We start from the raw sequence: 14,271 nt of genomic DNA, 5'->3' as shown, positions 1-14,271 counted from the left end.
CCCTCCGCCTCACCCCGCTCCCCGCCGCCTCGCCTGTGCACACGCGCGCGGTCCCACTCTGCCCCGCCCCGCCGCGCGCGCACGCAGCTACACGGTCAAGTCTCCGCTGTGGCCCGGGTCGTCGAAAGACTCGGTCTCTATCCCTGCTATTTCTTACTCTGCGACTTTTGCTGAAAACCACATAAATTGCAATAGATCATTAACTTGATGGATAAAAGTTGGGCTTTTTATTTTTTAAAGCACTGAAACTGAATACAGATGTTGTCCTATGTAAATGAAATTGGTACTAATTACTTCTCTCCTTACTTGGTACCTCTGACCTAACCAACTCAAAATGCCATAAAATAGTTTTCTACAGTGTATGTGTCTCAACTTTACTTAATCCCACAGCCTTCCCATTTTGAAGAATTGTTTAAACGGTGTTGGGAGGAGGGGTGGAGTAATTTAACCTGTAACAAAACATTCCATTCATTTGTTATCACAATTGTCCTTATTGGAGGGAGGAAAAAATCTGAAGACCACGAGGATGCTCTCAGGGAGGTGGGTTTCTAATCCTCTTCACCTTCTAGAGATGCGGCTCCTCCCTCCTGCAGCCTTGGGGGAGTATATTGAAAGTTGATCTGACAATTCCTATTAAGACAGAAAGACAGAAAAAAATCTTTAAGGCCTCGATAAAACGTTGCTAACAGAAGAAACTTTTCATATGTTTCATTCAGCAGCAAGTGGATTTACAAAAATCAGTAATAAAAACTTTCATTTAAAACAATGCTTTAGAAAAACTGGAATGTGAAATTAGCAGTAAAACAAAAATAAACTTCTATGTTTATAAGACTTTAAAAATAACTAAGTGTGGAGACCAGTGTGTACATAGAAAATGTCTGTACCTTCTCTCAGTTTTGCTGTGAACTTGGAACTGATCTACTACAAAAAAAAAAGGCCAAAAATACATAACCAAGTTGAAACTCATCATAAGCAATATAATTGGATGTGTCTCCTGTCCCAACCATTCAAAAATCAGTTGTGAATGCTGTCTATCCCAACAGAGAGAAATTATGTGGGAATATTTAAAAATGCTGATTTTATACACCCTTGCTTAGGAGAATTTTGTATAATTGATTATAAGGAAGCACAAATCCAGTCACTACATGTACTAGTTTTCTATTACAACTGTAACAAATAATCACAACATTCATAAGTTTCAACAATACGAATTTGTCTTATAGTTCTGTAGTTTTTGGCACAGGGTTTCTTGAGCAATCAAGATTTGGGCACAGCCCCTGTTCCTCTCTGGAGAGCCTAAGGGAGAATTTATTTTCTGGCCTTTTTGAATTTATACCATTTGAAACAAAATTATTTTCAGGTTAAGAAATAAACATGTTATATGAACGTGCTCCTCTAGAAATAAAGCACTTAGCACTTGAAATTTATTGAAGTATGTGAATAGCAAAAATAATGTAAGTCAGAATCACTTTCAAAATGCACTGGAGGTAAGAAATGTATCAGTGTATAATAAAAAGAAAAAAAAATGGAGAAAGAGAATTTTTTTTTTTAATAAATTTTTATTAATGGTAATGGGATGACATTAATAAATCAGGGTACATATATTCAAAGAAAACATGTCTAGGTTATTTTCTCATCAAATTATGTTGCAAACCCCTCGCCCAAAGTCAGATTGTCCTCCGTCACCCTCTATCTAGTTCTCTGTGCCCCTCCCCCTCCCCCTAACTCTCTCCCTCCCTCCCTCCCATGTCCTCCCTCCCCCCCCCCACCCTTGGTAACCACCACACTCTTGTCCATGTCTCTTAGTCTCATTTTTATGTTCCACCAATGTATGGAATCATGTAGTTCTTGTTTTTTTCTGATTTGCTTATTTCACTCCTTATATTGTTATCAAGATCCCACCATTTTGCTGTAAATGATCTGATGTCATCATTTCTTATGGCTGAGTAGTATTCCATAGTGTATATGTGCCACATCTTCTTTATCCAGTCTTCTATTGAAGGGCTTTTTGGTTGTTTCCATGTCTTGGCCACTGTGAACAGTGCTGCAATGAACATGGGGCTACATGTGTCTTCACGTATCAATGTTTCTGAGGTTTTGGGGTATATACCCAGTAGAGGGATTGCTGGGTCATAAGGTAGTTCTATTTGCAGGGGTTTTTTTTGTTTTTTTTTTGTTTTTTTTTAAATAAATTTTTATTAATGGTAATGGGATGACATTAATAAATCAGGGTACATATATTCAAAGAAAACATGTCTAGGTTATTTTGTCATCAAATTATGTTGCACACCCCTCGCCCAAAGTCAGATTGTCCTCCGTCACCCTCTATCTAGTTCTCTGTGCCCCTCCCCCTCCCCCTAACTCTCTCCCTCCCTCCCTCCCATGTCCTCCCTCCCCCCCCACCCTTGGTAACCACCACACTCTTGTCCATGTCTCTTAGTCTCATTTTTATGTTCCACCAATGTATGGAATCATGTATTTCTTGTTTTTTTCTGATTTGCTTATTTCACTCCTTATAATGTTATCAAGATCCCACCATTTTGCTGTAAATGATCTGATGTCATCATTTCTTATGGCTGAGTAGTATTCCATAGTGTATATGTACCACATCTTCTTTATCCAGTCTTCTATTGAAGGGCTTTTGGGTTGTTTCCATGTCTTGGCCACTGTGAACAGTGCTACAATGAACATGGGGCTACATGTGTCTTCACGTATCAATGTTTCTGAGGTTTTGGGGTATATACCCAGTAGAGGGATTGCTGGGTCATAAGGTAGTTCTATTTGCAGTTTTTTGAGGAACCACCATACTTTCCTCCATAATGGTTGTACTACTTTACAGTCCCACCAACAGTGAATGAGGGTTCCTTTTTCTCCACAGCCTCTCCAACATTTGCTATTACCCGTCTTGTTGATAATAGCTAATCTAACAGGAGTGAGGTGGTATCTCATTGTAGTTTTGATTTGCATTTCTCTAATAACTAATGAAGCTGAGCATCTTTTCATATATCTGTTGGCCATTTGTATCTCTTCCTGGGAGAAGTGTCTGTTCATGTCCTCTTCCCACTTTTTTATTGGATTGTTTGTTTGTTTGTTGTTGAGTTTTATGAGTTCTTTGTAAATTTTGGATATTAGGCCCTTATCTGAGCTGTCGTTTGAAAATATCAGTTCCCATATAGTTGGCTGTCTGTTTATTTTGATATCAGTTTCTCTTGCTGAGCAAAAACTTTTAATTCTGATGTAGTCCCATTCATTTATCTTTGCCTTCACTTCTCTTGCCATTGGAGTCAAGTTCATAAAATGTTCTTTAAAACCCAGGTCCATGATTTTAGTACCTATGTCTTCTTCTATGTACTTTATTGTTTCAGGTCTTATATTTAGGTCTTTGATCCATTTTGAATTAATTTTAGTACACGGGGACAGGCTGTAGTCGAGTTTCATTCTTTTGCATGTGGCTTTCCAGTTTTCCCAACACCATTTGTTGAAGAGGCTTTCTTTTCTCCATTGTGTGTTGTTGGCCCCTTTATCAAAGATTATTTGACCATATATATGTGGTTTTATTTCTGGGCTTTCTATTCTGTTCCATTGGTCTGAGTGTCTATTTTTTTGCCAATACCATGCTGTTTTGATTATTGTGGCCCTATAATATAGTTTAAAGTCAGGTATTGTAATGCCCCCAGCTTCATTCTTTTTCCTTAGGATTGTTTTGGCTATTCGGGGTTTTTTATAGTTCCATATAAATCTGATGATTTTTTGTTCCAGTTCTTTAAAAAATCTCATAGGGATTTTGATGGGAATTGCATTAAATTTGTATATTGCTTTGGGTAATATGGCCATTTTGATTATATTTATTCTTCCTATCCAAGAACAAGGAATATTTTTCCATCTCATTGTATCTTTTTCGATTTCCCTTAACAATGCTTTGTAATTTTCATTATATAGGTCCTTTACGTTCTTTGTTATGTTTATTCCTAGGTATTTTATTTTTTTTGTTGCAATCGTGAAGGGGATTATTTTTTTGAGTTCGTTTTCTAATATTTCATTGTTGGCATATAGAAAGGCTATGGACTTTTGTATGTTAATTTTGTATCCTGCGACCTTACTGTATTGGTTTATTGTTTCTAATAATCTTTTTGTGGAGTCCTTCGGGTTTTCGATGTATAGGATCATATCATCAGCAAAAAGTGATAGCTTTACTTCTTCTTTTCCGATATGGATGCCTTTTATTTCTTTGTCTTGTCTGATTGCTCTGGCCAGAACTTCTAGCACCACGTTGAATAAGAGTGGAGAGAGTGGACAACCCTGTCTTGTTCCTGATTTAAGGTAGAAAGTCCTCAGTTTTATGCCGTTTAATAGGATGTTGGCTGATGGTTTATCACATATGGCCTTTATCATGTTGAGATATTTTCCTTCTATACCCATTTTGTTGAGAGTCTTAAACATAAAATTGTGTTGTATTTTATCAAAAGCCTTTTCTGCATCTATTGATAAGATCATGTGGTTTTTGTTCTTTGTTTTGTTGATATGGTGTATTACGTTAACCGTTTTGCGTATGTTGAACCATCCTTGAGATTGTGGGATGAATCCCACTTGATCATGATGTATTATTTTTTTAATATGTTGTTGTATTCGGTTTGCCAGTATTTTGTTTAGTATTTTAGCATCTGTATTCATTAGAGATATTGGTCTGTAGTTTTCTTTCTTTGTACCATCCTTGCCAGGTTTTGGTATGAGGGTTATGTTGGCCTCATAAAATGTGTTTGGAAGTATTGCTTCTTCTTCAATTTTTTGGAAGACTTTGAGTAGAATAGGAATCAAGTCTTCTTTGAATGTTTGATAGAATTCACTAGTATAACCATCTGGGCCTGGACTTTTATTTTTGGGGAGATTTTTAATAGTTTTTTCTATTTCCTCCCTGCTTATTGGTCTGTTTAGGCTTTCTGCTTCTTCATGACTCAGTCTAGGAAGGTTGTATTGTTCTAGGAATTTATCCATTTCTTCTAGATTGTTGTATTTGGTGGCATATAATTTTTCATAGTATTCTACAATAATTCTTTGTATTTCTATGATGTCTGTGGTGATCTCTCCTCTTTCATTTTGGATTTTATTTATTTGAGTCCTGTGTCTTTTTTCCTTGGTGAGTCTTGCCAAGGGTTTGTCAATTTTGTTGATCTTTTCAAAGAACCAGCTCCTTGTTTTATTGATTTTTTCTATAGTTTTTCTGTTCTCTATTTCATTTATTTCTGCTCTGATTTTTATTATCTCCTTTCTTCGGCTGGTTTTGGGTTGTCTTTGTTCTTCTTTTCCTAGTTCCTTAACGTGTGAAGTTAAGTGGTTTACTTCGGCTCTCTCTTGTTTGTTCATATAGGCCTGAAGTGATATGAACTTTCCTCTTATTACTGCTTTTGCTGCATCCCAGAGATTCTGATATGTCGTATTTTCATTTTCATTTGTCTGTATATATCTTTTGATTTCTGCACTTATTTCTTCTTTGACCCATTCATTTTTTAGAAGTATGTTGTTTAGTTTTCACATTTTTGTGGGTTTTTCCCCCTCTTTTTTGCAGTTGAATTCTAGTTTCAAGGCTTTATGATCAGAAAATATGCTTGGTACAATTTCAATTTTTCTAAATTTGCTGATATTGTCTTTGTGGCCCAACATATGGTCAATTCTTGAGAATGTTCCATGTACACTAGAGAAAAATGTATACTCTGTCGCTTTGGGATGAAGTGTCCTGTAGATGTCTATCATATCCAGGTGTTCTAGTATTTCGTTTAAGGCCACTATATCTTTATTGATTCTCTGTTTGGATGACCGATCTAGAACCGTCAGCGGTGTATTGAGGTCTCCAAGTATGATTGTATTTTTGTTAGTTTTTGTTTTAAGGTCAATAAGTAGCTGTCTTATATATTTTGGTGCTCCTTGGTTTGGTGCATATATATTAAGGATTGTTATGTCTTCTTGATTCAACTTCCCCTTAATCATTATGAAATGACCATTTTTGTCTCTGAGTACTTTTTCTGTCTTGTAGTCAGCATTATTAGATATGAGTATTGCTACGCCTGCTTTTTTTGGGGTGTTGTTTGCTTGGAGTATTGTTTTCCAGCCTTTCACTTTGAATTTGTTTTTATCCTTGTTGCTTAGATGTGTTTCTTGTAGGCAGCATATAGTTGGATTTTCTTTTTTAATCCATTCTGCTACTCTGTGTCTTTTTATTGGTAAGTTTAATCCATTTACATTTAGTGTAATTATTGACACTTGTGGGGTCCCTACTGCCATTTTATAAATTGCTTTCTGTTAGTTTTGTATCTAGTTTGATTCTTCTCTTTTGTTTTTCTATCATTTGTTTTTGTTTGTTTGTGTTCCATACTTCTTTCCTCTGTTGCTACCTTTTTTAAGTCAAGTGTTTTTGTGGTGGTTTTTTTAAGGGTGGTTAGCATTAAGTAATGAAAAGGGTACCTACCATATTCATTGTAGTACCCTATCTTATAAGTATTTCTGCACTTCATCATCCTTTGCTACTGTTAATCTCCATCCTCTCCCCCCTTTTTTTCCTTTGTTGTCACAGTTTAAGTTTGGTTTTATTGTGTTCTTGGTGGAGCTGTTACTTGTGGTGTTGTTTTCTTTTGTTCTTTGAATCTGGTTGGAAAACCCCCCTTAGTATTTCCTGGAGTGGGGGCTTTCTGTTGATAAATTCTCTCATCTTTTCTGTATTTGTGAATGTTTTTATATCTCCTTCATACTTGAAGGATAGCTTTGATGGGTATAGTATTCTTGGCTGAAAGTTCCTCTCTTTCAGGGCTTTAAATATTGGGGTCCACTCTCTTCTAGCTTGTAGAGTTTCTGCTGAGAAATCTGATGATAATCTAATAGGCCTTCCTTTATATGTTGTACTCTTCTTTTCCCTGGCTGCCTTGAGAATTTTTTCTTTGTCATTGGTTTGTGTCATCTTTATTATGATGTGCCTTGGAGTGGGTTTGTTGGGGTTAAGAAAACTTGCTGTTCTGTTTGCTTCTTGAATTTGAGGCTTTAGTTCCTTCCACAGGCTTGGGAAGTTCTCGTCTATTATTTGTTTGAGTATATTCTCCATTCCATTTTCTTTCTCTTCTCCCTCTGATATACCTATTATTCTTATGTTATTCTTTCTGATGGAGTCAGACAATTCCTGTAGGGCTTTCTCATTTTTTATTATTTTTGAGTCTCTTTCTTCTTCTCTCTGTTGTGCCTCAAGTTGTTTGTCTTCTATTTCACTAATCCTATCTTCAATCTGGGCTGTTCTGTTAGCTAAGCTTGTTACCTCATTTTTCAGCTCGTGAATTGAGTTTTTCATTTCTGTTTGATTTGTTTTTATAGTTTCAATTTCCTTGGTAATATATTCTTTGTGTTCATTGAGTTGTTTTCTGATCTCCCTATATTGCCTTTCTGTGTTTTCTTGTATATCTCTGAGTATTTTTAAGATTTCTATTTTAAATTCTCTGTCATTTAGCTCCAAGGCTTCCAATATGTTAAGTCTTTTCTCCATAGATTTTTCCACATCTATTTGTGTTACCTCTCTTTCTTTTGTATCCATAATATTCGATTTTCTCTTTCTTATCGGCATCTGAGGGTGGTCTTATTGATAGCACTAATTAGAATTAATAAAGAGTAAAAAGAAAAAAAAAAAAAAAGGGTAAAACACCCCACAAAAAAAACAGTAATAATTTATTATTTCCCCCTTTTTTTCTCTCTTCTCTTTCCCTCCTCTCCCCTCCTCAGGGAAATATCGTGCCTATACTGGAGGGCCTGATTTGGGGTGAAGAGTTCAAGGGGCAAAAAAAGGGAGTAGGGACCTACTAAATGCAAAAAAAAAAAAAGGAAGAAAATCTTAGACAAGCATAAGATGATTTGCTTGTAAGTGATGGTCAACTAAGAGATATAATGAGAGGGATAAGAGGGAATCAGAAAAAAGGACCAAAAAAGAATAATAAAGAAGAAAAAATAAAAATAATAAGTAAAAATCTGTTGTATTAAGTGGAGCGAAGACTAAATACAATGGAGACCTTGGGTTGGGAGGACCCAAAATGCCACAAAAATAAACAAACAAGAGAAAAAATATATAAAAACAAAAGCAAAAAAGAGAAATAAAGCCAAAAAAAAGCCTTGAGTCCCAAATTAACTAATTTGTTCGTGATTGAGGATTATATGGGAGGAAAGTAAAATGAGAAAAGAAAAAATGAATAGAAAGGAAAAAAATAAGAAAAAGAGAAAAACGAAGGAAGAAATAAAATAGGAGGAGAAAAAAACAAAATAAAGCAAGACAAAAAAAAACAAAAGAGGAGAGAGTGAGAGTTAAGTGTTTTGGAGTATAACCTTAAAGGAGGGTGAGGATGAAGAAGAAAAATAAAATGCAACACTCATGGGTAGTGTAGTTCAAGAAAGGGGAAGCATAAGATGGGCAGAGAATAGAAGGACCGAGGTGGAGGAAATAAAGGCAAAAAGATAGAAGAAACAAACAACAACAACAACAACAACAAAAAATTAGTGGATCAAGTTGCAAAGTCTGTGGGTTTTTCTTGATTTTGAGAGGTTAACTTCTTCCTTTTTCTTTTCTCTCCCTCTTCCTAGTCGGTGACTCTGTACCCCAGGCTCTGCCCCTGTGTCACTCTTAGGTAGGGAGAGAAAGAGAATTTTTGAAAGGCCTTGTCTGTTCAGAGAAAATTTATAATTTTACTTTTACATTATCATTTTACTCCAAAAAAAGTAAAACATTTGTCATCCATAGTAAAGCATGCTGGACAGCTAGTAAATAAGAAGACTGAACCAACCTAGATATAAGCTATTACTTATTCCATGTAATTTGAAGTCGAGTCAAACTGAGCATAGGACCCTGGCCAGACTACAACAGTGCTGAGATTGACTAGACCAACTCTTTGGGTTAAGGCATTGGATCCCCAGAAAACATTTTGAGATATGGCTGTGTTACTTGAAAAAGATAATTCACTAGCTCATTAGTATTTATGAACAGAGATTAAGCTGAGTACACATTAGTTTTGTGATACTTCAGGCATTAGGGCAGCAGGTAAAGGATTAAAGCTGTCTTCTCCAACCTCTAAAGTGAGACCCTATTCATAATGCCGCCATGTCTGAAAGTGCATAGCGACTCTCCTCCTTCGTCTTCCCAAACTCAGTTCCTAGGGCCTAGAATTTCTCCTTTCATGATCAATCCCCTGCATTAAACACTATCCATCCTGTGACTCTCCTCAAAATGCAAAACTTTAGAACAATATAATCTTCCTAGACTGAATCATGAAGAAGTAGAAAGCCTAAACAGACCCATAAGCAGGGAGGAAATAGAAACAACTATCAAAAACCTTCCCAAAAGGTCCAGGGCCAGATGGCTGTACTAGTGAATTCTATCAAACATTCAAAGATTTGGTTCCTATCCTACTCAAAGTCTTCCAGAAAATTGAAGAAGCAATACTTAAAAACACATTTTATGAGGCCAACATAACACTCATACCAAAACCTGGCAAGGAGAATACAAAAAAAGAAAACTACAGAGCAATATCTCTAATGAATACAGATGCTAAAATAATAAAATACTAGCAAACTGAATACAAAAACATATTAAAAAAAATAATTCACCATGATCAAGGGTATTCATCTCAGAATCACAAGGATGGTTCAACATACGTAAAACAACATAATACACCATATCAACAAAACAAAGAACAAAAACCATTTGATTCTATCAATAGATGCAGAAAAGGCATTCGACAAAATACAACATCATTTTATGTTTAAAACACTCAACAAAATGGGTATAGGAGAAAAATATCTCAACATAATAAAAACCATTTATGACAAACCATCAGCTAACATCATATTAAATGTAAAAAAACTGAAAACTTTTCCTCTAAAATCGGGAACAGGACAAGGTTGCCCACTCTCTCCACTCCTATTCAACATAGTGCTGGAAGTTCTAACCAGAGCAATCAGACTAGAGAAAGAAATAAAAGGCATTCATATTGGGAAAGAAGAAGTAAAGGTTTCACTTTTTGCAGATGACATGATCCTGTATATAGAAAACCCAAATACTCCACAGAAAGACAATTAGAAACAATAAACCAATACAATAAGGTTGCAGGATATAAAATTAACATACAGAGGTCAATGAAACTTCCGAAAATAAATTTTAAAAAATAATCCCTTTTATGGTTGCAACAAAAAAATAAAATACCTAGGAATAAACATAACAAAGAATATAAAGGACCTATATAATAAAAACTACAAAGCATTGTTAAAGGAAATTGAAAAAGACACAATGAAATGAAAAAATATCGCATGTTCTTGGATAGGAAAAATAAATATAGTTAAAATGACCATATTACCCAAAGCAATATACAAATTTAATGCAATTCCAATCAAAATTCCAATGTCATTTTTAAAGAAATGGAACAAAAAATCATCAGGTTTATATGGAACCATAAAAAAAACTTGAATAGCCTGACCTGTGGTGGCGCAGTGGATAAAGCATCAACCTGGAAATGCTGAGGTCGCCGGTTCAAAACCCTAGGCTTGCCTGGTCAAGGCACATATGGGAGTTGATGCTTCCAGCTCCTCCCCCTTCTCTCTCTCTGTCTCCCTCTCCTCTCTCTCTCTCCTCTCTAAAATGAATAAATAAAATTAAATTAAAAAAAAAACTTGAATAGCCAAAGTAATCCTAAGGAAAAAAAAAATGAAGCTGGGGGTATTACAATACCTAACTTCAAATTATACTACAAAGCCACAGTAATCGATACAGCATGGTATTGGCAGAAAAATGGACATTCAGACCAATGGAACAGAATAGAAAGTCCAGAAATAAAACCACAAATATACAGTAAAATCATTTTTGATAAAGGAGCCAAAAACACACAATGGAGAAAAGAAAGCCTCTTCAATAAATGGTGCTGGGAAAACTGGAGAGCAACGTACAAAAAAATGAAACTTGACTACGGTTTGTCTCCTTGTACAAAAATTAATTCAAAATGGATCAAAGACCTAAATATAAAATCTGAAACAATAAAATACATAGAAGAAAACGTAGGTACTAAACTCATGGACCTTGGCCATAGAGAATATTTTTTGAATTTGACTCCAAAGGCAAGGGAAGTAAAGGCAAAGATAAATGAATGGGACTATATCAGACAAAGAAACTTCTGCACAGCAAAAGAAACTGACAACAAAACAAAGAGACAGCCAACTAAATAGAAGGTGATATTTTCAAACAACAGCTCAGATAAGGGGCTAATATCCAAAAATATATAAAGAACTCACAATACTCAACAACAAAATAGCAAATAATCCAATTAAAAAATGGGAAGAGGACATGAACAGACACTTCTCCCAAAAAGAAATGCAAATGGCCAATAAATATATGAAAAGATGCTCATCTTCATTAGCAATTAGAGAAATTCAAATCAAAATTACAATGAGATATCACCTCACACCTATTAGATTAGCTATTTTCAACAAGACAGGTAACAAGTGTTGGAGAGGCTGTGGAGAAAAAGGAACCCTCATCCACTGTTGGTGGGAATGTAAAGTAGTACAACCATTATGGAAGAAAGTATGGTGGTTCCTCAAAAAATTAAGAATAGAACTACCTATGACCCAGCAATCCATCTACTGGGTATATACCTCCAAAACTCAAAATCATTGGTACATAGAGATACATGCAGTCCCATTTTCATTCCAGCATTGTTCACAGTGGCCAAGACATAGAAACAACCAAAAAGCCCTTCAATAGAAGATTGGATAAAGAAGATGTGGTACATATATACTATGGAATACTACTCAGCCATAAGAAATGATGACATAGGATCATTTACAACTATGTGGATGGACCTTGATAACATTATAATGAGTGAAATAAGTAAATCAGAAAAAACTTAGAATTGTATGCTCCATACATAGGTGAGACACAAAATTGAAACTCATGGACATAGATAAGAGTGCAGTGGTTACCAAGGGGAGGGGAAAGGATGAGAGAGAGGGGGCGGTGAGAGAGGAGGGGCACAAAGAAAACCAAATGAAGGGTGACAGAGGATGATTCGACTTTGGGTGATGGACATACAACATAATCTAATGTCAAAATGATCTGGAGATGTTTTCTCTAAATCCATGCGCTCTAGTTGATGAATGTCACCCCGTTAAAATTGTCTAAATAAAACTATTTAAAAATGCAAAAACATTCCTGGAAGAATGCCACATCCAGAGTTATTCTACCTTGAGTGGAGTGCAGAAATTTCCAAATCACCTGAGAAATTTCTGCATTTGCGGTTTTTCTTTCCTTCCTTCCTTCCTTCCTTCCTTCCTTCCTTCCTTCCTTCCTTCCTTCCTTCCGTCCTGCCTTCCGTCCTTCCTTCCTTCCTTTCTTCTTTCTCATTTTTTCTTTCTTTCTCTCTCTCTTTCTTTCTTTCTTTCTTTCTTTCTTTCTTTCTTTCTTTCTTTCTTTCTTTCTTTTCTTTTCTTTTTTCCTCTCTCCCTCCCTCTCTGTCTTTCTTTCTTCTTTCTCATTTTTTCTTTCTTTCTCTTTATTTATTTTTTTCTTTCTTTTCTTTTTTCCTCTCTCTCTCCCTCCCTTTCTCTCTCCCTTTCTTTCTTTCTTTCCTTCCTCTCTTCCTCCTTCCTTCCTTCCCTCCCTCCCTCCCTCCTTCCCTCCTTCCTTCCTTCCTTGAGAGAGAGAGAGAGAGAGAGAGGTATAAGAGAGGCAGGGCTGAGAAAGGCATAGGGATTTCCTGACAGGGAGAGGAACTAGGAGGGGAAGGATGCCACAAAGGAAAGTTAGGGGACAGAGTTCAGAGAGGACCTTTGCCTACTTCATAATCCAGCTTCACCCTAGAGCTAGAAAACCTACACCAAAGTAGTTTCCTTCCAATTTTTTTTTCTTTGTAAAACATTTTCATAGGTTTCTCATCTTGTTAGGTACATTTTGTTCCCAAAAGAGTTCGGGACTGTCTTTTTACCTACCAATGATGCTCCTAACTTCTTGTGCACATTCTTACCTTTTATTTTATTTTTTTTCCTGAAGAACTCTCTGGGATGTGTGTATGCGTGTTATCAAAGATCATTTGGCTAAATACACTGACTTGGTAGAGTCTCCGTGGCTTCCTTGGAGTGAAACCGCATAGATCATTGTTGTAATTGAGGTTCTGAGCTGCTGGCTGAGGGTTCCTGCATGCAGGAAGCCGAGCTGCCAGAGCAAAGACAGTTCACTCTTACCCACAGTCAGGGCTCTGCCACGTGTGCAGCCTCAGGCCTAAACTCGGGTAATGAGAGGCAACTGCTTAAATTCACACAGTAAAGTCATTCTGTCACCAGAAATATGAACATTTCCACATGGAATCAATATAAAAATATACTAGTGAGATGTTATATATTCTTCCGTTCACATTGCGAATTTACACTTAAAATTCATCTCAATTCACTATACCTGTATTCCAGGAGCTCCATAAGCACCTGAGGCCAGTGGTTTCCTAGCATGAACAGAATAGCCCGTAGACTCTGGGATCAAATGTTATTTTTTTTAAATTTATAATAAATAGGTAACATTGTTTCATCAGGTATTCTTTGCAACTGTTGGAGCTTGTTAAGCTAATACCAGTTGAAAATGGAATATGGAAACATATGCATAAGTATGTATATTTATATAGTATTATACATACATGATATATATGTATATGGTTATTTTACATTCATGTTTTTATTTTGATATAGAACAATGACTCATTCTAAATTTCATATTTATATCAAGTATATCATAAGCTCAGATATGTAAGAAAGCAAATGAGAATTAATTTAAAGACTATTATGATTAACTACTAGAACTAGCCATAATTCTCAGCAAGCAGTTAAACTTAAAACCATAAGCATACTTACAATAACACATGAACTCCTTTAAAAACATTTTTTGTTTAGAATAAAATTTTTTTATGTATTGTCAGTAATAATAATAAAACAATCTGACTGAATGGCATAAAAATGAGGGCTCTCTCCCAAACCTCTTCTTTGCATTTTTATTACAATGAATTGTCTGGCATCCCAGACATCCCCTGCTACTGTTGACTAGACCTGAGGTTATGTCAGGCTGCCCTTACTTATTCAGCCAGATTTCTTGACTTAATTTAGCCACTTTTATTTACTTCTCATTAGTCTTTACATCTCCCCCACTTCCCACAATCATAGTGCTTTGGCCCATGACTTCCTTTGCTCCTAAGTGTACCCTTCATCTTAATTTTCTTTTCCTCTCTG

The 14,271-nt window shown here is 35.9% G+C and overlaps 1 protein-coding gene across 1 annotated transcript in view; it reads left to right on the top strand.

The window, feature by feature from the left end:
* SGCG (sarcoglycan gamma) overlaps positions 1-14,271 on the top strand; it is a 454,763-nt gene that overhangs the window by 337,839 nt on the left and 102,653 nt on the right. The gene's annotated exons all lie outside the window — the stretch shown is intronic.

This window comes from Saccopteryx bilineata, chromosome 6, assembly GCF_036850765.1.
Source record: "Saccopteryx bilineata isolate mSacBil1 chromosome 6, mSacBil1_pri_phased_curated, whole genome shotgun sequence".
NCBI classification, from domain to species: domain Eukaryota; kingdom Metazoa; phylum Chordata; class Mammalia; order Chiroptera; family Emballonuridae; genus Saccopteryx; species Saccopteryx bilineata.
This window is presented reverse-complemented; position numbering and strand designations above follow the sequence as displayed.